Below are 21,644 nucleotides of genomic sequence, written 5' to 3' on the forward strand. Positions count from 1 at the left end.
CCGCCATAGGCTAGAGATCCAAGGGCCAGCGCTTGTGGGCAAAACGGGCTCCTTCAGTACCTATACGCCGGGGAGCGGACTACCGGTGGGCAACCACAGGAGTCAGAACATTCTAACCAGGTGCAGGGAAAGACAGCCACCATCACACTGTCTGGGGAGAGCACACACACTGCAGCCGGCTGCGGGACCCGTCCATCCAGCCGTTTGGTTTACCAGAGACTCTGTCATTGACTACCTGAGAACACCAATGCCATCCGGCACCGCGCCACGCTGCCCCTGCAACCCTGCACCCCAGCCATCCAGCCTCCCCGTTACACCACCGGGCCCCGGGATCACCAAACCCTACCCACGGAGGGGACAACATCCTAGCTGCTCCATACCATCGTTCTCGGGATCCCCGTCACCAGCAGCGGTGGTGCCCATTATCACCACGACCCGTGGGTGGCGTCATGAACTATCTCCCTAAACAAACCACCCCCTTTTCACTCGTGGACGAGGAGCGCTGCTCGAGTCACCGAGCAGCAGCAGAGGCCCCGGACCCTAGAGTGGCGAGCGCGTCCCCTCCGCCCGCGACACAATGCGTAGTAGCAAAGGGGTAAGGGGTACAATGCCAGTCACAGTAGAAGAGGGGCAAGGGTCACAATGCCAGGCACAGCAGCAGGGGCACAAGTAGCACAATACCAGGGACAGTATCAGAGGAGCAAGGGGCACAATGTCAGACGCAGTTGCAAAGGGACACAATGACAAGAGCTGTAATCAGGGCTGGACTGGCCATCTAGCAACTCTGGCAAATGTCAGATGCAGGGCCAGCTCAAGGTTTATGTTGGCCCCTTTGGGGTTTCTCATACAGTGTGGGGACTACTTTTTGGACAATCAGTGTGTCGGCTACTGTGGTGGCTATTATACAGTGTGTGGACTATTGTTTTTGGGGGAGCTGTGGACCCATCATAGTGTCTATAGGGGAGGTGTTGTTGCATCATTCTGTGTATAGAGAAGGTGTACATGGGGAGACTTAGGAGACATTATTAAATGTTAAGAAGGCACTTAAGAACCATTACTGTTATAGGGGCACTTAGGGTATTGTAACCATCAAAGGAACACATGGGGCATTATTATTAATTTCCTAGGAGCAAAATGTGGACACTGTTCTGTTACGAGGGGGACCCGGGGAAGCGTGCCAAGATGGGGAATGGACAGCTTCCGCCGGTCAAGGTCCACTGTGCGGTGTAAGGGACCGCTGCTATGGTGGGTGAAGAGTGAGCGGGTTGCTGCTAGCGATCGTCTGGAATGTCACAGACGATCTATGTACACCGGTCTGCCCTAACCTGTGTGGGTTGTATGGCAGGGATCACACGGCTCGGTGTACCTGTTGCACGGGGAAGCACAGAGGTGCCCACGCACGTGTGCCAGTGGAAGTCACGAGAATATGGCACGAGGGTAGCACAGAGGTGCCCACGCACGTGTGCTTTCAATAACCAGGTGAGTCCGGTGGAGACTCGAGGAGCTCACCTGGGACAGGAACACGGCCTGTTGAAGGAGCTACTGCCGGAGCAGCAAGGCAGGGACACGGCCTGCAAACCCGGTACTGTCTAAGCAGCAAGGGCCAAGCCCACAGAAGACGATAATGCCTGAGCAGTGGCGTGGCAGCACGCTGCCAGACATCCAAACATAGAAGGACGGTCGCACGCCGCCATGATGGCAGGAGGAGCTTTTAAGGAGGTGTAGCTCCAGCCAAGGGCGGGCGCGAGGTGGAGATGACGGACTTGACCCAAACAGGATCCACAACATCCCAGCCTGGCCAGTCAGGATTCACCACGTCACCAGCCTTGTCATCAAGCCATGTGACGTCAGTGGGCGAATCAGGATCCACCAAGCATAGCACATGCTCACCCTCCTGCCTCTGGGAAATGGAGGCGGGATCCTCGGTCTCACAATGTGTAGAGATAACGGGAGTCTCACTGCTTCCCTGAACAGCAAACCTCTGCACATTGCGCAACCTCACAGACCTTCGAGGCTGCTGAGCAGGAGGAGCTGCGGCAGGCAAGGAATGGGAGACCGCCTCATTTCTTGCAACAGGAGTACCACTAGGTGTCACCCTCGTGCTGCCTCTCTGAGGAGGTTTCTCGCGCAGTCTGGCAGACCTTCGGCGCTGCTGAGCAGGAGCGCTTGTGGCAGGCAAGGAGACTGTCTCATTCCTTGCCACAGGAGAGCCATGAGGTGTAACATTACCCCCCCGTCTAGGCCCCCCCCCCCCTGCCCGTGCTCGAAGGCCGCTATCAAACCCGGGGCGTGGATATGATCCTCCAATTCCCAGGATCTATGCTCCGGACCACGGCCGACCCACTCCACGAGGTAGTACCTCCTGCCCCGTATGACTTTTGTCTCCACAAGCTTCGCCACCTCAGAGTCGTCGGGCGGGGAGTCGGTTTGAGGCGTCAGGGACCCCGAGAACTTATTAAGTTGTACGGGTTTCAGAAGGAACACGTGAAAGGTGTTGGCTATAGCCCAGCGTGGAGGGAGCTGGAGTCGGTATGCCACCGGGTTCACCTGCTCTAGTACTTTAAACGGACCCAGGTACCTAGGGGCGAACTTGGCTGCCTGTACCCGTAGGTTAACATTCTTAGAGGACAGCCACACTAGGTCACCAGGGGCGATGGATGGTGCAGGGCGGCGGCGCTCATCAGCCGTTGTCATCATCCGGTCTTTAGCCCTCTTAAGGGCCTCTTGGGTGTTATCCCAGATCTCCCGGGCCTCGGTCGCCCAATCCTCCACTCTAGGATCGGGTGACGTAATGGGCATCGGAACCGGGATTCGGGGATGTTGTCCGTTATTGAGCAGGAACGGAGTCTGACCAGAGGATTCATGGACCGAATTATTAATGGAAAATTCGGCCCAAGGAAGGAGGTTAGCCCAGTTGTCGTGGTGCGCGGAGATAAAATGGCGGAGGTACGTTACCAAGGTCTGATTGGTTCTCTCTACCAGTCCATTGGTTTCGGGATGGTATGCGGAGGAGATGTTCAGCTCTATCTGCAGGAGCTTACAGAGCTCTCTCCAGAAGCGAGATGCGAACTGGGGACCCCGGTCGCTCACCACCTTGTCAGGCATGCCATGCAGCCTAAAAACATGCCTAATGAATAAGGTGGCGAGAGCACGTGACGTCGGGAGTCGTGGGAGAGGCACCAAGTGGACCATTTTAGAGAACTGATCCGTGATGACCCATACGACCTTGTGACCTGCTGACTTTGGCAGATCTCCCAGGAAGTCCAATCCCACCACTTCCCAGGGACGATCCGGCACTGGCAGTGGGTGAAGAAGACCTGCCAGTCTCTGCCGGGACGGCTTATACCGTGCAGACGACATACAGGCTCCCACATACTCCTGTATGTCCTGGGGTAGTCTCGGCCACCAATAGTGCCTAGTCACAAGGTCTCTGGTCCTTTTGACCCCAAAGTGACCCCCGACCTTGGAGGCATGGGCCCACGATAGCACCTCCGTAGTTCAGGGGGAACGAGGGTCTTGCCAGGTGGCACCTGGTCCAAAGAAGTGGGAGTGACCATCCTCAAGCTGTCCGGGGGTAGTATAAGACGAGGCTCCTCCTCGTCCTCCTCCAACACAACCATACAACGTGACAAGGCATCGGCCCGTACGTTCTTCTCACCGGCCAGGTGGCGGATAATAAAGCGGAACCGGGAGAAGAACAAGGACCAACGGGCCTGCCTTGGGTTCAGGCGTTGTGCTGTCTGGAGGTATGTGAGATTTTTATGATCGGAAAATACTTCAAATGGATGCTTCGCACCCTCCAGGAGATGCCGCCATTCCTGGAATGCTAGTTTCATCGCCAGTAACTCCCTATCCCCTATGGAGTAGTTCCTCTCGGCCGGAGAAAAGGTCTTGGAGAAAAAGAAACATGGATGCTTCCTTCCTCGTTCGTCTTTCTGGTACAGGACTGCACCAGCACCGACCGAAGAGGCGTCTACCTCTAGTAGGAAGGGTTTGGAGATGGCTGGACGATGAAGGATGGGAGCTCTGGAGAAGTAAGTTTTGAGAGAGTGTGAAATGCCTCTACCGTTTCCCGTGTCCATGCTTTGGGATTAGCGCCCTTGCGGGTAAGGGCAATGATGGGTGCTGCCACCGTCGAGAAGTTGGGAATGAACTGGCGATAATAATTGATAAACCCCAAGAAACGCTGGATCTCTTTCAGCGAGCGGGGCTCAGGCCATTTCATCACTGTCTCCAACTTCCCCGGGTCCATTGCTAACCCCTGACTGGACACGATATACCCCAGAAACGGCAAGGATTCACGTTCAAAAACGCACTTTTCTAGCTTAGCATATAACGAATGAGTGCGGAGCCTCTTAAGTACTCGGATGACATCCCTCCGATGGGTGGCAAGATCGGGGGAGAAGATAAGGATATCATCCAGGTATGCAACCACGAAAAGATACAAATCCCGGAAAACATCATTCACAAAGTCTTGAAATACGGCGGGGGCATTGCAGAGTCCGAAGGGCATTACGAGATACTCGTAGTGACCGTCCCTGGTGTTGAAGGCGGTCTTCCACTCATCGCCCTCTCGGACTCGCACTAGATTATACGCCCCGTGTAGATCCAGCTTCGTGAAGATCTTTGCCCCGCGGAATCGATCAAATAACTCCGTAATGAGGGGCAAAGGGTATTTGTTTTTGATCGTGATTGCATTTAATCCCCTGTAATCGATACAGGGGCGTAGATCCCCTTCCTTCTTTTGCACGAAGAAGAACCCCGCACCGGCCGGTGAAATAGACTTGCGAATGAACCCTTTTGCCAGGCTGTCCTGAATATATTTGGACATAGCCTCCGTCTCTGGAGCAGAGAGGGGATACACTCTGCCCCTAGGGGGCTCGGAGCCTGGCTTCAGGTCTATTCGGCAATCGTATGGCCGGTGGGGAGGAAGGGTATCTGCGGCCCTCTTGGAGAAGACGTCCCTGTAGGCCTCATAAGGTGTCGGTAAACCTGGCTTCCCTGTATTCCCTGAGGACCCAACCGACCTAATGGTAGCGGGTGGTTCGGTAGTCACGAGGTGCTCCCTACAGGATCCTGCCCATGATGAGATCTCCCCTGTTGCCCAGTTGAGTATAGGAGCATGCTGTCTCAACCAGGGGAGACCCAGTAGGATCTCATCCGTCCCCTCTGGAAGCACCAGGAAGGACACCTGCTCATGGTGTCCTGGTGGTACTTCCATCCTGAGAGGGATGGTGATCTGGGTGATGGGATCGACTAGTAGGGACCAGTTGACTACCCGAACCCTGAGTGGCTTGGGCAAGAGAACCAGGGGAACTGAGTATCGGGTTGCCAGGGAGGTCGAAATGAAATTGCCATCAGCGCCTGAGTCCAGAGCAGAGAAGAGAGTAGTGCCAAACTGCAACTGGGCGCTGATAGTCAACCTAGAGGGAGAAGCAGCGTCTAGGAACCCCCCCTCTGATGGAAACTAGACGCTGTCTTTTCCCGACGGTTTGGGACATCGGGTAGCTATGTGTCCCCTCTGCCCACAGGAAAAGCAGATGACACCAGACCGAGAACCTGGGGTAGAGGAGACCGCTTTGGACACCTCCATTGACTCCACGGAGTCGCCTACAGAGCTGGCTGGGAGACCTGTCTGGTGGAAGACGGGAGCCAGACGCTTTTTAGGCCGTGAGGACGTGGGTGCTGAAGAGACCTCGAGCCTCCGCTCCGCCTGGCGGATGTCTATGCGAGAGGCAACCTCAATCAAGGACTCTAAAGTAGCAGGCACCTCACGCGTGGCCAGTGCGTCTTTGACGAACCCTGCCAGGCCCTCCCAGAACACAGGGACAAGGACCTTATCGGGCCAGTCCAGCTCTGCGGCAAGTGTCCTAAAGTGTACGGCAAAGTCCCCGACTGAAGCGGACCCTTGCCGAAGTCGTAGGAGGCGCAGCGCGGAGTCGTAGGTGACTTGAGGAACACCAGTCTCATGGCCCCAAGATAAGATGCTAAGTTATTCACCACACGATCTCCGCGCTCCCACAACGGTGTGGACCACTTCAGCGCTCTCCCTGTGAGCAGGGACTGGACGAAGGCTACCTTCGCCTTCTCGGTAGCGTAAAGAGTCGCGGACAGCTCTAAGTAGGTGGTGACCTGGTTTATAAACCCACGGCACTCAGAGCTGTCCCCGCTAAAGCGCTCTGGAAGCGCAAGGCGAGGAGACCTTCCGCCCAATAGCACAGCCTGGGTAGCCGCCTGGGTGGCGACTGTCGTCAGAGTAGTCTTGTCGGAGGAAGACTGCTCCACTGCTGCCAAACGTGATTCCAACTGCTGCACATAACGCAGCAACTGCTGCTGCTCTTCAGCCATAGCCAGACCTTTGGCGCGACCGTAATATTACGAGGAGGACCCGGGGAAGCGTGCCAAGATGGGGAATGGACAGCTTCCACCGGTCAAGATCCACTGTGCGGTGTAAGGGACCGCTGCTATGGTGGGTGAAGAGTGAGCGGGTTGCTGCTAGCGATCGTCTGGAATGTCACAGACGATCTATGTACACCGGTCTGCCCTAACCCGTGTGGGTTGTATGGCAGGGATCACACGGCTCGGTGTACCTGTTGCACGGGGAAGCACAGAGGTGCCCACGCACGTGTGCCAGTGGAAGTCACGAGAATATGGCACGAGGGTAGCACAGAGGTGCCCACGCATGTGTGCTTTCAATAACCAGGTGAGTCCAGTGGAGACTCGAGGAGCTCACCTGGGACAGGAACACGGCCTGTTGAAGGAGCTACTGCCAGAGCAGCAAGGCAGGGACACGGCCTGCAAACCAGGTACTGCCTAAGCAGCAAGGGCCAAGCCCACAGAAGACGATAATGCCTGAGCAGTGGCGTGGCAGCACGCTGCCAGACATCCAAACATAGAAGGACGGTCGCGCGCCGCCATGATGGCATGAGGAGCTTTTAAGGAGGTGTAGCTCCAGCCAAGGGCGGGCGCGAGGCGGAGATGACGGACTTGACCCAATCAGGATCCACGACATCCCAGCCTGGCCAGTCAGGATTCACCACGTCACCAGCCTTGTCATCAAGCCATGTGACGTCAGTGGGCGAATCAGGATCCACCAAGCATAGCACATGCTCACCCTCCTGCCTCTGGGAAATAGAGGCGGGATCCTCGGTCTCACAATGTGTAGAGATAACGGGAGTCTCACTGCTTCCCTGAACAGCAAACCTCTGCACATTGCGCAACCTCACAGACCTTCGAGGCTGCTGAGCAGGAGGAGCTGCAGCAGGCAAGGAATGGGAGACCGCCTCATTTCTTGCAACAGGAGTACCACTAGGTGTCACCCTCGTGCTGCCTCTCTGAGGAGGTTTCTCGCGCAGTCTGGCAGACCTTCGGCGCTGCTGAGCAGGGGTGCTTGTGGCAGGCAAGGAGACTGTCTCATTCCTTGCCACAGGAGAGCCACGAGGTGTAACACTGTTCTAGGGCACTTGCTCAGGGCATTTATATTTTCTACCATTAATATTTTTTACCATCTAGAGGGCACAAAGGAGGCATTTTACCATGTAAGGGGCACAGTGGTGGTATTACCATGCTTCCCTGATAATAATGTAGCGCCCCTGCCAGGGCACTACTAGGTACTGCATCCTGTCACAGATGCAGGGCCTACCCCCAGGGACCTGGAAGCTCAGTGTCGGTACCAACCAAACACATAACATCCCCAGTTTCCTCGCCCAATCAGGGATGACTGACTAGTCAGGGACCCAACGGATGGCCACCCAGAGGTGGAGCCAGTCCAGTCCACTAGCCGGCAGCCCAGTAGGAGGGGACAAACAGACACTCAGACTAGAACGACAGGGGAATGCGGAAGTGACAGTTGAAGGGGACGGACGTGTCAGCAACGCCTAAATATAAGACATCCCCCGAAAATAAGCCCTAGTCGCAGTTCAATAATGAAGTGTCCATGCAGCTAAAAAAGTTAAAGTACACTGCAGGACACTTCATTATAGAAAACAGACACCACCAGAAGAGAGAAGAAAAAAGACCCAGTGATCAAACTCACCAGACACCGACCGGGAGAAGTGGAACGCATCTGGACCTGCGGCGGAATGCACACATCAGATCACACACACACTCACCACATCTAGCGATATTAATCGCTTAAGGACCTGTGATGCTGTGAAATGTGCAGTGGAGCTTCCAGGACCTGCGGGTGGAACGCATCATGTGACCCTGTGCACTGTGCAGTGGAGCTTTTAGAACCTGATGGCCGGATGCAAGTGGTATCACTGGATGGAGTGAGTGTGTGCTGGCGCGACTGTATCAGCGATATGTGGTGTGTGTGTGATCTGATGTGTGAGTGTATGCAATCTGATGTGTGTGTGTGATCTGGTGTGTGTGTGATCTGGTGTGTGTGTGGGTGTGTGTGTGTGTGTGTGATCTGGTGTGTGTGTGTGATCTGGTGTGTGGGTGTGTGTGATCTGGTGGGTGTGTGTGATCTGGTGTGTGGGTGTGTGTGATCTGATGTGTGTGTGATCTGATGTGTGATCTGATGTGTGAGTGTGTGCGATCTGATATGTGTGTGATCTGATATGTGAGTGTATGCAATCAGATGTGTGACTAGCCCACTCATCCTGTTATATAGCCCCCCACCGCGCCGCACATAGTAGAAAAAAATAAACAATTGTACTATGTGTTCACTTTCATAATGAGGCATATGGAATTTTGTATATAGATAGGATGGATGTATAGATAGATAGATGTACAGACAGACAGATAGGATGGACAGACTGTATACACAGACAGATAGTATACACAGACAGACAGACAGTATATACAGACAGATAGTATACACAGACAGACAGCTACATATTACACACTATACAGGGCAAACATATCTTAAGCCAGCTTTACCTCCTTACAATTAGGTGTGCTATCTCGTATGCGATGTGACACGCCCAGGTTGCATATGGGATCTTATGAGATTGCACGTAATTCATTCATTTGCTGTCACACGTGCGTTAGTAGTCTATGTTAAATTGATCAATTTTGTGTGCGATCCTTTAGATCATGTGTTCTGTGACGTATGCATTGGGCACCCTTTTTTTTTTTTTTTTATTTATTGACTTGACAAGCGTGTGTAATGTGTAGGGAAGCGTTTTTACTATGTCATCTGCCATTCAGCTCTGCTACATGGCCGCTGACAGCAGACACAGACAGCCATGTAGCAGAGCTGAATGGCAGATGACAGCAGACACAGAAAGAGCCGCACGATCAGAATGAACTCGGGTTAACTACACCCGACTTCATGGTCATGCTGCGGCTCTGTCTGTGTCGCGTCCTGATTAGCGGTCACCCGTGAAGGACTCACCGGTGACCGCTAAACTCCTGAGTAACTGAATTGAGCAGCCCTTTCTCATATACTCACCGATCCCCGATCTCCGGCGCGGCGCTGCACGGCGTTCACTCTGCTCCGGCGGCTTTTACTATTTTGAAAAAGCCGGCGGCTCATTAAACAATCTCATATTCCCTTCTTACCTCACCCACCGGTGCCTATGATTGGTTGCAGTGAGACACGCCCCCACGCTGAGTGACAGGTGTCTCACTGCACCCAATCACAGCAGCCGGTGGGCGGATCTATACTGTGCAGTGAAATAAATAATTAAATAATTAAAAAAAACGGCGTGCGGTCCCCCCCAATTTTAAAACCAGCCACATAAAGCCATACGGCTGAAGGCTGGTATTCTCAGGATGGGGAGCTCCACGTTATGGGGAGCTCCCCAGCCTAACAATATCAGTCAGCAGCCGCCCAGAATTGCCGCATACATTAGATGCGACAGTTCTGGGACTGTACCCGGCTCTTCCCGATTTGCCCTGGTTTGTTGGCAACTCGGGGTAATAAGGAGTTATTGGCAGCCCATAGCTGCCAATAAGTCCTAGATTAATCATGTCAGGCGTCTCCCCAAGATACCTTCCATGATTAATCTGTAAGTGACAGTAAATAAACACACACACACACGAAAAAATCCTTAATTAGAAATAAAAACACAAACATATACCCTGGTTCACCACTTTAATAAGCCCGAAAACCCCCTCCATGTCCGGCGTAATCCAGGATGCTCCAGCGTCGCTTCCAGCTCTGCTGCATGGAGGTGACCGGAGCTGCAGAAGACACAGCCGCTCCTGTTACCTCCACGCAGCAACTGAAGATAGCCGCACGATCAGCTGAGCTGTCACTGAGGTTACCCGCTGTCACTGGATCCAGCGGTGGCCGCAGGTAACCTCAGTGACAGCTCAGCTGACCGTGCGGCTGTCTTCAGTTGCTGCGTGGAGGTGACAGGAGCGGCGGTGTCTGCTGCAGCTCTGGTCACCTCCATGCAGCAGAGCTGGAAGCAACGCTGGAGCATCCTGGATTACGCCGGACATGGAGGGCTTTTTCGGGCTTATTAAAGTGGTGAACCAGGGTATATGTTTGTGTTTTTTATTTCTAATAAAGGATTTTTTCGGGTGTGTGTGTGTGTTTATTTACTGTCACTTACAGATTAATCATGGAAGGTATCTCGGGGAGACGCCTGACATGATTAATCTAGGACTTATTGGCAGCTATGGGCTGCCAATAACTCCTTTTTACCCCGATTTGCCAACGCACCAGGGCAAATCGGGAAGAGCCGGGTACAGTCCCAGAACTGTCGCATCTAATATATACGGCAATTCTGGGCGGCTGCTGACTGATATTGTTAGGCTGGGGGGCTCCCCATAATGTGGAGCTCCCCATCCTGAGAATACCAGCCTTCAGCCGTATGGCTTTATCTGGTTGGTTTTAAAATTGGGGGGGACCGCATGCCGGTTTTTTTAATTATTTAATTATTTATTTCACTGCACAGTATAGACACGCCCACCGGCTGCTGTGATTGGGTGCAGTGAGACACCTGTCACTCAGCGTGGGGGCGTGTCTCACTGCAACCAATCATTGGCGCCGGTGGGCGGGGTAAGCAGGGAATACGAGATTGTTTAATGAGCGGCCGACTTTTTCAAAATAGTAAAAGCCGCCGGAGCAGTGTGAATGCCGTGCAGCGCCGCGCCGGAGATCGGGGATCGGTGAGTATGAGAGAGGGGGTAAGAGGGATAGACTGACATGGACAGAGAGAGAGGGACAGAGATAGTGACCGACTGACAGAGATTAGTGAATGACAGACATTGTGAGGCGCTTCAGAACGCAGCTTTTCAGCTGCGCTCTGAAGCGGACCTTTTTTAAGCTGCGGTGCAGAGCGCACACCTGCGCACATAGCCTCAGACATCACAATCGTATGAGGGATGTCACACGTTTCAATTGACTAGGTTCATACAACAAAACGTCCAATGTATGAGGAATAAACGACGTGTATGCGATCACCGTATTCTCGTTCAATCTTGATTGCACGTAGGTGTCACACGCAAATACAGTACGTCACGAACGATGCAGGATGTGCGTCACTTACAACTTGACCCCGACGACGGATTGAAAGATTTATTGAAGCGTGTAAAGCAGGCATTATACATAACAAATATAGACAGCACATAACATAATTCATAATATACTCACCTCCTTCTTGGCCTCCTGAAGTTCATAGGGTTTTTAGAAGCAGCTTCTCCGGCCGCAGCAGTGCAGGCGCCCCTCCCCCCTCTCTGTGTGGGGAAGACGGGAGCAGATAGGACACAGAGGAGGGGAGGGCATCCTGTGCTGAAGCCTGTGCACCGCAGGAGCAGCAAATGACAGTGAACTGCTGCTACCTGCAGCGCCCCATCTGCTGTCTACCGGAAGGGGCCCTGTGTGACTGGTGGCCATGGTACTGAATTACCCTGTGCTCCCTCGGCATTCTCCTGTGATACTGGCATGCCGGCACTGACCAGCGTGTGTCAATGTCATGCACAGCCTCCAACACACATCTATCTGGATCAGGGACTGTGGCCAGCGGGCCCCCTGCCCCTGTTTGTGTGTTAGGCTCACACTAGCATTCCAAGTTCCACATTTCCATAAACAGAATCAGACAGACCCCACTGACTCTAGTAAGGTCTGTTTAATTTAACTTGCGCTGTCTATTATTTTAAAGGGAATCTGTCATCCTTTTGAGTTTAATTAGATACTAATATGAGCATACAGGTGTAGAGTTGAGCGCGGTTCACGGTTCGAGGTTCTCCAGTTTGCGGCTCGAGTGATTTTGGGGGCTGTTCTAGATCGAACTAGAACTCGAGCTTTTTGCTAAAGCTCGATAGTTCTAGATACGTTCGAGAACGGTTCTAGCAGCAAAAAGACAAGCTAATTACTAGCTGGCTTTCCGCTGTAATAGTGTAAGTCACTCTGTGACTCACACTATTATGAAATTTCAGTGTATAGTGTGCGGGAACAGCGCATTCAGATCACTGCTGTTTGGATAATGGCGATCGCCAATTTTTTTTTTTTTCCTTGTCTTCCTTCCCTAAGCGCGTGCGTGTAGTAGGGCGGGCCAGCATGTCAGCCAATCCCAGACACACACAGCTAAGTGAAGTGGACTTTTAGCCAGAGAAGCAACGGCATGTGTGATAGGATGTAAATGTCACATGTCCCTGCATTATAAAAACGGACATTTTCCTCCAGCACGCCATTATCTGCCTTCTGCGTCTTGGTGTCAGTCACCGCTGGCGTAGCTCCTGTCTCCGATACTGCTGTGTATGCTCTATACATAGCGCTATACAGAATAGGGATAGAAGTTTCTTTCAGCCCTTGTAAGGGCTAATACCGGCAGCGTCAGAGCCATAGGTGACAGTCAGGTCCGTGAAAACAGATTTTAACAGCTACACAAGATGACAGCGTCTGTGTAGCTAAGGTCAGGGATTTCCTCGCTGCATTTCCCCATTAGGAGGGATAGAAAGGGAGGCTTCCTTTCCTCTACCCAGACCCACAACCCTGCCACTGTACCCTCCTGCCCTTTGCACACTCAAACTCATTGTTACTAAGCCATTATACTAGCAAACACTGAGGAAACTTAGTGGCATTCTAAAAGTGGCTGTTGGACTTCATTATTGTCCCACTAGTGCAAAGATATTTGCAGCACGTCTGCCTGCATTGCACTCTCAAACTCATTGTTACTAAGCCATTATACTAGCAAACACTGAGGAAACTTAGTGGCATCCTAAAAGTGGCTGTTGGACTTCATTATTGTCCCACTAGTGCAAAGATATTTGCAGCACGTCTGCCTGCATTGCACACTCAAGCTCATTGTTACTAAGCCATTATACTAGCAAACACTGAGGAAACTTAGTGGCATCCTAAAAGTGGCTGTTGGACTTCATTATTGTTCCACTAGTGCAAAGATATTTGAAGCACGTCTGCCTGCATTGCACACTCAAGCTCATTGTTACTAAGCCATTATACTAGCAAACACTGAGGAAACTTAGTGGCATCCTAAAAGTGGCTGTTGGACTTCATTATTGTCCCACTAGTGCAAAGATATTTGCAGCACGTCTGCCTGCATTGCACACTCAAACTCATTGTTACTAAGCCATTATACTAGCAAACTATGCTGCCAGTTTAAGGGCCGTAGTTGCATTGTCAGGGATAATTATTGTTGTTTATTCTGCTGTTAATAAAGCTAGACCACCGCTGAAATCTATACCACCTCTCAATTTTTACTACCACATTTTAAGTGCACAATCTTGTCGCAATCAAAATGAGTGGTAAAATGACAGATGCTGGTGGAAAGGGGAAGAGGCGTGTTGGAAAAGGAAAAAAAGGGTTTGTCCATGGGGAAGGTGGCAAAGCTCCATTAACATCTGCTGAAGATAGACCATCTTCCAGCAAAAGTAAGATGTCTACTACTTACCATGGACAATCCGATGTGCTCCCTTTTTTACGGACACGAACAACTGGGACAAAGGTAGATGATGGCCAAAAAAGGAAAATGCTTGAATGGATCTCAAGTGGTCCAACAAGTGCCCTCTCCGCCACCTCAACTACCGCATCCAAAAAACACCAGTCCTCTGAGTTGTCAGCCCAATCACACTTGCATTCTCCCAGCTCTGAAGTCTCCATCCGCCCTGCACAGTATGGTGGAACTGAGATGGCTGAGTCTGCAGAGCTGTTCAGTCACACTATAGCCTGGGAATCAGAAGTCTGCTCCCAAGCTACAGTGAGTACAGACCAGGAAATGGTCTGCAGTGATGCCAAGAACCTTAGTGACTCTGATTCAGGCCGTGAGGACCAAGTTTCTGAGCATAATGTTGACCCTTTTTCACAAACTGTAACACCTGTTGTTATAGACAATGAGGAACATACTGATGACGATGAGACGCAGATACCAGATTGGGATGACAACTTAAATATTCGGTCAGGGCAGGAAGAGGCTCGGTCTGAGGGTGAGGGGAGTGCAAACACAAAAATTGATGAGGAAGTTCTAGATCCCACCTACTGTCAACCCACAGTCAGGCACTCGAGGAGGTCAACAGAGGCGGTGGAGGAGGATACAACCGACGACGAAGTTACCTTGCGCCTTCCTGGACAGAGTCGGAGCACTGGTAGTACGTCTACAACTGCATCCTCAGCCACCACTCTGCCTCTGAGCACTAGTCGGGGGAGCTCAGCAGGTCGCATGCCCTCTAAGACTTGCCTAGCCTGGTCCTTTTTTGACATAGCAAAAGATCGGCCAAATTATGTGATCTGTAAAATTTGTCGTGATTCTGTTAGTAGAGGGCAAAACCTCAGCAGTTTGACAACTTCTTCCATGAATCATCACATGAATGAATATCATATGTCCCAGTGGGAAGCTCACCGTGCTGCAATGCGCCCTATCGGAGCGAACCATCCACCGCCTGCCCCTTCTAGTGCATCCGCGCGCTCTTCATCTTCTAGGACTGTGGGGATAGCTGTCACACCTGGTTTTCCACGCACAACTTCCACCACTGTAACCGCAACAGGTAGTTTGCTTGGTAGGTCGTCAGTTGGTTTGGAAGGGGAAACAAGTGCGTGTGTACAGCTCTCTCAGACATCGATAGCACCAACGTTGGATAAAGGCAACATCATGTCTACGCCTGCACTTTCCTCACAAACCTGCATTTTTCCAGTGACACCCTACTCAACACCGTCTACACACAGCAGCCAGATCTCTGTCCCTCAGATGTGGACAAATAAAAGGCCATTTCCTGCGACCCATGACAAACCTAAGAGGTTGACTTTATCCCTCTGTAAGCTCTTGGCTTCCGAAATACTGCCTTTCCGCCTGGTGGACACACAGGATTTTAGAGACCTTATGTCTGTCGCTGTGCCCCAGTACCAGATGCCCAGTCGCCACTACTTCTCTAAGAAAGGTGTGCCCGCGCTACACCAGCATGTCGCACACAACATCACCGCTTCCTTGAGAAACTCTGTGTGTCAACGGGTGCATTTCACCAGCGATACTTGGACCGGTAAGCATGGACAGGGACGTTACATGTCGCTGACTGGGCACTGGGTAACTATGGTTATAGATGGTGAAGGGTCTGCTGCACAAGTCTTGCCGTCCTCACGACTTGTGTGTCAATCCTCTGTCTGTCCAAGTTCCGCCACTGCTTCTGCCTCCTCCACCTCATCTGGGTCCTCCACCTCCGCCCTAAGCCTGCCTGGTCAGGCCACCAGCGTTCTCACTGCGCAGAAGGAATCACGCACCCCTCATTACTATGCTGGCAGCAGAGCGCAACGGCATCAGGCGGTCTTTAGCTTGACATGTCTTGGAAATAGGAGTCACACAGCGGCTGAGTTGTGGGCAGCTCTGGAGACTGAGTTTAATAAATGGTTGTCTCCACTCAACCTGCAGCCTGGTAAGGCCGTGTGCCACAATGCTGCAAACCTGGGTGCGGCCCTTCGCCTGGGCAAGGTGACACACGTGCCTTGTATGGCTCACGTGTTGAACCTTGTTGTCCAGCAATTTTTAACACACTATCCCGGCCTAGATGGCCTTCTGACCAGGGCATGAAAACTGTCTGCTCACTTCCGCCGTTCAACCGCCGCAGCTGAGCGACTTGCATCGCTCCAGAAGTCTTTCGGCCTGCCGGTTCATCGCCTGAAATGCGATGTGCCGACACGCTGGAATTCAGCTCTCCACATGTTACAGCGACTGTGGCAGCACCGCCGAGCCCTGGTGCAATACGTCATGACGTATAGCCTGGGCCAACGAGATGCTGAGGTGGGGAAGATCACCCTGATGGAGTGGTCTCAGATCAAGGACCTATGCACCCTTCTGCACAGTTTCGACATGGCGACGAATATGTTTAGGGCAGACAATGCCATTATCAGCATGACAATTCCAGTCATTTACATGCTGGAGCACCCGCTAAACACTATTCAGAGTCAGGGGGTGGGACAACAGGAAGGGGAGGAACTACAGGAGGATTCATATGCGCAAGACACAACAACATCACCAAGGTCCAGACGTTCATCATCACCAACGTGGCAGGCATGGGACCATGGGGGACAGGGATCAACAAGGGCGCATGGTAGCAGGCGAAATGTTGAGGAAGGTGCAGGAGAACATGAAGAAATGGAGGACGAACTGTCCATGGACATGGAAGACTCAGCGGATGAGGGAGACCTTGGTCAAATTTCAGTAGAAAGAGGTTGGGGGGAGATGTCAGAGGAAGAAAGAACGGTTAGCACCTCTATGCCACAAACACAGCGTGGACTTGGTCCGCATGGCTGCGCAAGACACATGAGCGCCTTCTTGCTGCACTACCTCCAACATGACCCTCGTATTGTCAAAATTAGAAGTGATGATGACTACTGGCTTGCCACACTATTAGATCTCCGGTACAAGTCCAAATTGTGTGACATAATTCCAGCCATAGAAAGGGACGCAGGTATGCAGGAGTATCAGCAGAAGCTGTTACTCGATCTTAGCTCGGCTTTTCCACCAAACAACCGTGCAGGTGCAGGGAGTGAATCTCCCAGTTGTAACTTGACAAACATGGGACGGTCTCGTCATCTTCAACAGTCTACCCGTACCAGTAGCACCGTATCTGGTGCTGGTAACAGCAATTTTATTGAATCTTTTCATAATTTTTTTAGACCGTCCTTTGCAAGGCCACCAGAGACAACAAGTCTGACACATAGTCAACGGCTAGAGAGGATGATACAGGAGTATCTCCAAATGAACATCGATGCCATGACTTTGCAAATGGAGCCTTGCTCATTTTGGGCTTCAAATCTTGAAAAATGGCCAGAGCTCTCAACTTACGCCTTGGAGATTTTGTCGTGTCCAGCTGCCAGCGTTGTCTCTGAACGTGTCTTCAGTGCTGCTGGGTGTGTGCTGACAGATAAGCGCACGCGTCTGTCCAGTGACAATGTGGACAGACTAACGTTCATCAAAATGAACAAGTCATGGATCCACAAGGAATTTACTACCCCTGTGTCATCCTGGGGAGAGTAAATGCTTGTGGATTTGGAATGTGCTTGATGCAAATCAAAACATCCTGTTTGCAACTAGGGCACAAGTGCTGCCACTGAAGGGGTGGGTGTGTGTGTGGCCCAAGTTTTTGAAAAAAGGGAGACTCCGCTTGGAGTAACCCTTGCTTACATTGTTTTTAAAAATGATCCAAGATGAACAGATCTGGGATCAGGAAAGACTTTGCTACCTACCCCGGGGTCATCCTGGAAATGGTTAAGTATGGCGTATTTTTGATTGTGCTTGATGCAAATCTAGCTGTGAAGTGTACAACTGGGGCACAAGCGCTGCCACTGAAGGGGTGAGTGTCTGTGTGGCCCAATTTTTGGAAAAAAAGGGAGACTCCACTTGGAGTAACCCTTGCTTGCTGTGTTTTTTAAAAGGAGCCAAGATGAACAAGTCATGGTTCAGCAAAGACTTTGCTACCTACCTCGGTGCAATCCTGAGGACGGAAAAGGATGGCGTATTTTTGAATGTGCTTGATGCAAATCTAGCTGTGAAGTGTACAACTGGGGCACAAGTGCTGCCACTGAAGGGGTGGGTGTGTGTGTGGCCCAATTTTTGGAAAAAAGGGAGACTCCGCTTGGAGTCACCTTGCGGTGTTTTACATGATTTTAGAAGGGCGTGCCATGCCTATATCTGTGTCTCCAATTTTTCCTTGTCCTGCTCTTTTGTTTTCGCATGAGTATATGTCCTTGTCACTTTCCCATGTGTTTGTGTTGTGTTGTGAGTTGTTTGTCACCTTTTGGACACCTTTGAGGGTGTTTTCTAGGTGTTTTTATGTGTTTGTGATTGCCTGCCATTGTTTCCTATGCGGTTCGAGTTCGGTTCGTCGAACGTTCGCCGAACCGAACTCGAACGGGACCCCCCCGTTCGACGAACCGAACTCGAGCCGAACCACGGCCGGTTCGCTCATCTCTATACAGGTGGCATAGAGGTGAAATTAGCCATACCTGTGTGCCTGCTGGATGATGGGCTGTATTCTCTTTTATATCTTCTATCTTCCGAGTTATGGGGCGTGTGCTGCTTTGAAGATAAGCCAGGCTCCAGACTTCATTATATAATGTAGCTCCCATTCCCAGTGCGGCATCCCCACACACTCCCGGACTCCAGCGGAGATGCCATTCTTCTCACCTTCCCACTGGTCCTATGCACCCCATTCCGTCCCCAGGCTCTGCTGGAGCCTCCTCCTGCTTCCAGGCCCCGCACAGGCCTTCTGGGTTTGCCCACAGGGTGCGAGTGGCCACGCCTTTTTCTTAAAGGGCCAGCGTCCCATTATCCAGAAGTGATCCTTAAGGTCACCTATCAGCCTGATGGTATTTAAGACTTCCTCTTCTTAGTGCAGGCGCCTGAGCAACATTGCCTATTCTTATTGCATTTCTAGTTCACATGTCCCTTACCTGCTACTGTGTCTAATTCTGTGTTTTGTTTCCTAGTACCAGTTACTTGTTCCATTAACCTGTGTCTCTTCTTAGAGCCTTCTTGCTGCCACATCCAAATTACCACCTCTGTACTGCCACGTTTGAGTCACCATCTTCCGTACAGACACATCTGAAGACACGTCTGAAGACATCCATACCGGACATCAGAGTCTCACCAGTCCATCAAAGCCGACACCACTGATCCTGGCTGCAGTGTATTTAGGCCCCGGTGAGCTAAATGTGCAGGCGCGAGATTATGGTCGTGTACGAGGATGACGCTGGTGAGGTCATGCACAGTGCCGACCATAATCTCGCACCTGCACATTTAGCTCACTGGCACGTGCGAGGGCAGCTATGGTTTCTGCTCTGCCCACAATATGGCAGAGCGAACTGCGCCTGCACGAGCGGACATAACTGCACAGGCGAGAGATTTGAAAATGCAACAAGGATGATGACAGAGGTGTCATCACGTCAATCAAGAAAGGAGGACGGCAAACAGCGGCAGGAGGGGGGAAAGGAGCAGAAAATGAGCCCGCCCATCTGAGCCACACAGGTAATTAGCATACGTAACGGTCATGTTAATTTTGGGGCCTGGAAGGGGAGTCAGGGCAAAGTTGCACCTGTGACGCCCTGGGCAAGCCAGGGGTCACAGGTCACAACACCACACGCACCCCACATTCCCTGCAGGTACACCAAGCTAACCCAAAATCCTTGTTGCCTTCCTCCAGGGGCTGATGTCCACACCAGGGGGTGGGCCAGGCGGTTGGCTCCGCCCACCGAGGAGTACACAGCCCTGGAGGCGGGAGAACCAGGCAGATAGAGTTTGGAGGAGGAAGTGAGAGGAGTTGAAGTCTAGCTGAGGGCTAGAGTGGAGTTGAGCTCAGGCAGAGCTTGAATGAGAAGCAAGAACAGAGTTAAGAAAAGGAAGTGAAAGTAGAAGGAAGTGAAGTAGTAGAGGAGCAAAGGAGAGAAGCTGAAGTGACAGAAAAGTGACAGTAGTAAAGCCTGAAGTTGGTCCGGGTGTGTGCCTCGGACTGTGACAGCAAGGTCAGCAGACGGCGGTGATAGTCTGCAGGGGGACTGCTCGGAGGTTGCTGGAAGGACCGCGGACGGGTGGTGACCCGGCGGTAACGGAGCAGTATACGAAGAACAGTCAGCACCAGGGCAGGGGCCTTTCGGATCCCGGCAAGGCTAGGAGTCGCCATAATTTGCCAAATCCGTCAGTGAAGGGGACATCTGTCTCCTAACAACCAAGTCCCGATTGAAGGCAACAGTCCGACCGATAAGGGGAGACACCGCCACCGCCAAGGCACCAGTTTCCCAGGGCCAGCGCCTGCGGGCAAGAGTAGAGCTCCTTCGGCCCAGCTTGAAGCCGAGGAGTGGGTAACCGGTGGGAACCCATCGCTACCAAAGAGACTTTCATAGGTGCAGGGAAGAGACCGTCACCGCTATCTGCAGGGAACATCAGCACCGTGAACCGTCCGAAGGACCCTTCCAACCAGCCGTTTGTTTACCGAGAACTGTGTCGTGTTTACTGGCTGAGTGAGTACCTCCGTGCCGTGCGGCACAGCGCTGCCCCTGCGCCCCTACACCTCCACAGGCCCCATAGCCCGCCTGTCCACCATCCAACACCCCATCATTGGGCCCCGGGATCACCAACCCCTACCCACGGAGGGGCAACACAACAACTGGCTGCTCCATACCATCACTCCCGGGCTTCCCATACAGAGCAGCGGTGGTGTTAACAAATCACCACAACCGTGGGTGGCGTCACGGACAATCAACTATCCCAAAACACCAATTCCCCTTTTCACTCACGGGCAAGGAGCGCCGCTCGAGTCCCCGGGATCCGGCCCATCGCTCGAACCACCGAGCAGCGGCAGGCCGCAGCAGCCGCGGCAGCCGGACTCGAGCAGCAGAGAGAGAGCGCGGCGTCCCCTCCTCCGCCCGCGACACACCTTCATAGAATGCAGCCGAGGAGCTGCAGAAGGTGACACTTTTAGTTTAATAGGGAAAAATCTGGTGACAGGTTCCCTTTAAGGAAATGACAGAACTTGCAAAGGAGCCTCCAACATACGTGTGAACCTATACTGAACAGTATTGTATAATCTGTGTTACATATTGTAATAATATAGAAGTCACAGGACCACTTTTGGAAGTAAACAAAAAGAGAACAGAGCAATTTAAAATGCAGAGACAGTATTCACGCATGACCGAGCAAAATGAGATGTAAACTGCTTACATGTCAAGCTAAAGAGGTCACCTTGGTACAATGAATACTAAGAGGAGGCATACCAAAATCACATGAGATATGCAAAAAAAAAAAAGATGCAGTGTGTGAACGTAGCCATATGGTGGGTGAAACCAATGCCACGTTCTAAGATTGGCAGCAACACCCAACATTATAATGGTTTAGTAAGGTTTGATCTTTGCACTGTTCCTCCTTACCTCTATGTATGTCACTGTGGCGATCTTTCTTTATGTGTTATCTTGGCTTTCGCTTTTTATTGCCGCTCTTTAAAGTGCATGATCACAGTATTTCCTTTCTTTTCTGTGTACACAGGCAACACACTACAGTTTGTTGTGTGAATCTTCTCCTACAACTTTTATACCGAGGTATGGCTTTTGTTACCTTGTTAAAGAGTTTTACCACTTACAATACTTTTATCATCAGTATGATTGCTGACCAATGGACACCGACCCACAATACAAGGGTCTTAAAGTTTCTAATGTGAATGGAAAGACAGTGAGCAAGCCTGGTAAGTAGCGATGAGTGAACCCAAGGTTCGGTGTTCTAGGTACGTGCCAAACACAAACTTACAAA

Source organism: Anomaloglossus baeobatrachus, chromosome 5 (genome assembly GCF_048569485.1).
Source record: "Anomaloglossus baeobatrachus isolate aAnoBae1 chromosome 5, aAnoBae1.hap1, whole genome shotgun sequence".
NCBI classification, from domain to species: Eukaryota; Metazoa; Chordata; class Amphibia; order Anura; family Aromobatidae; genus Anomaloglossus; species Anomaloglossus baeobatrachus.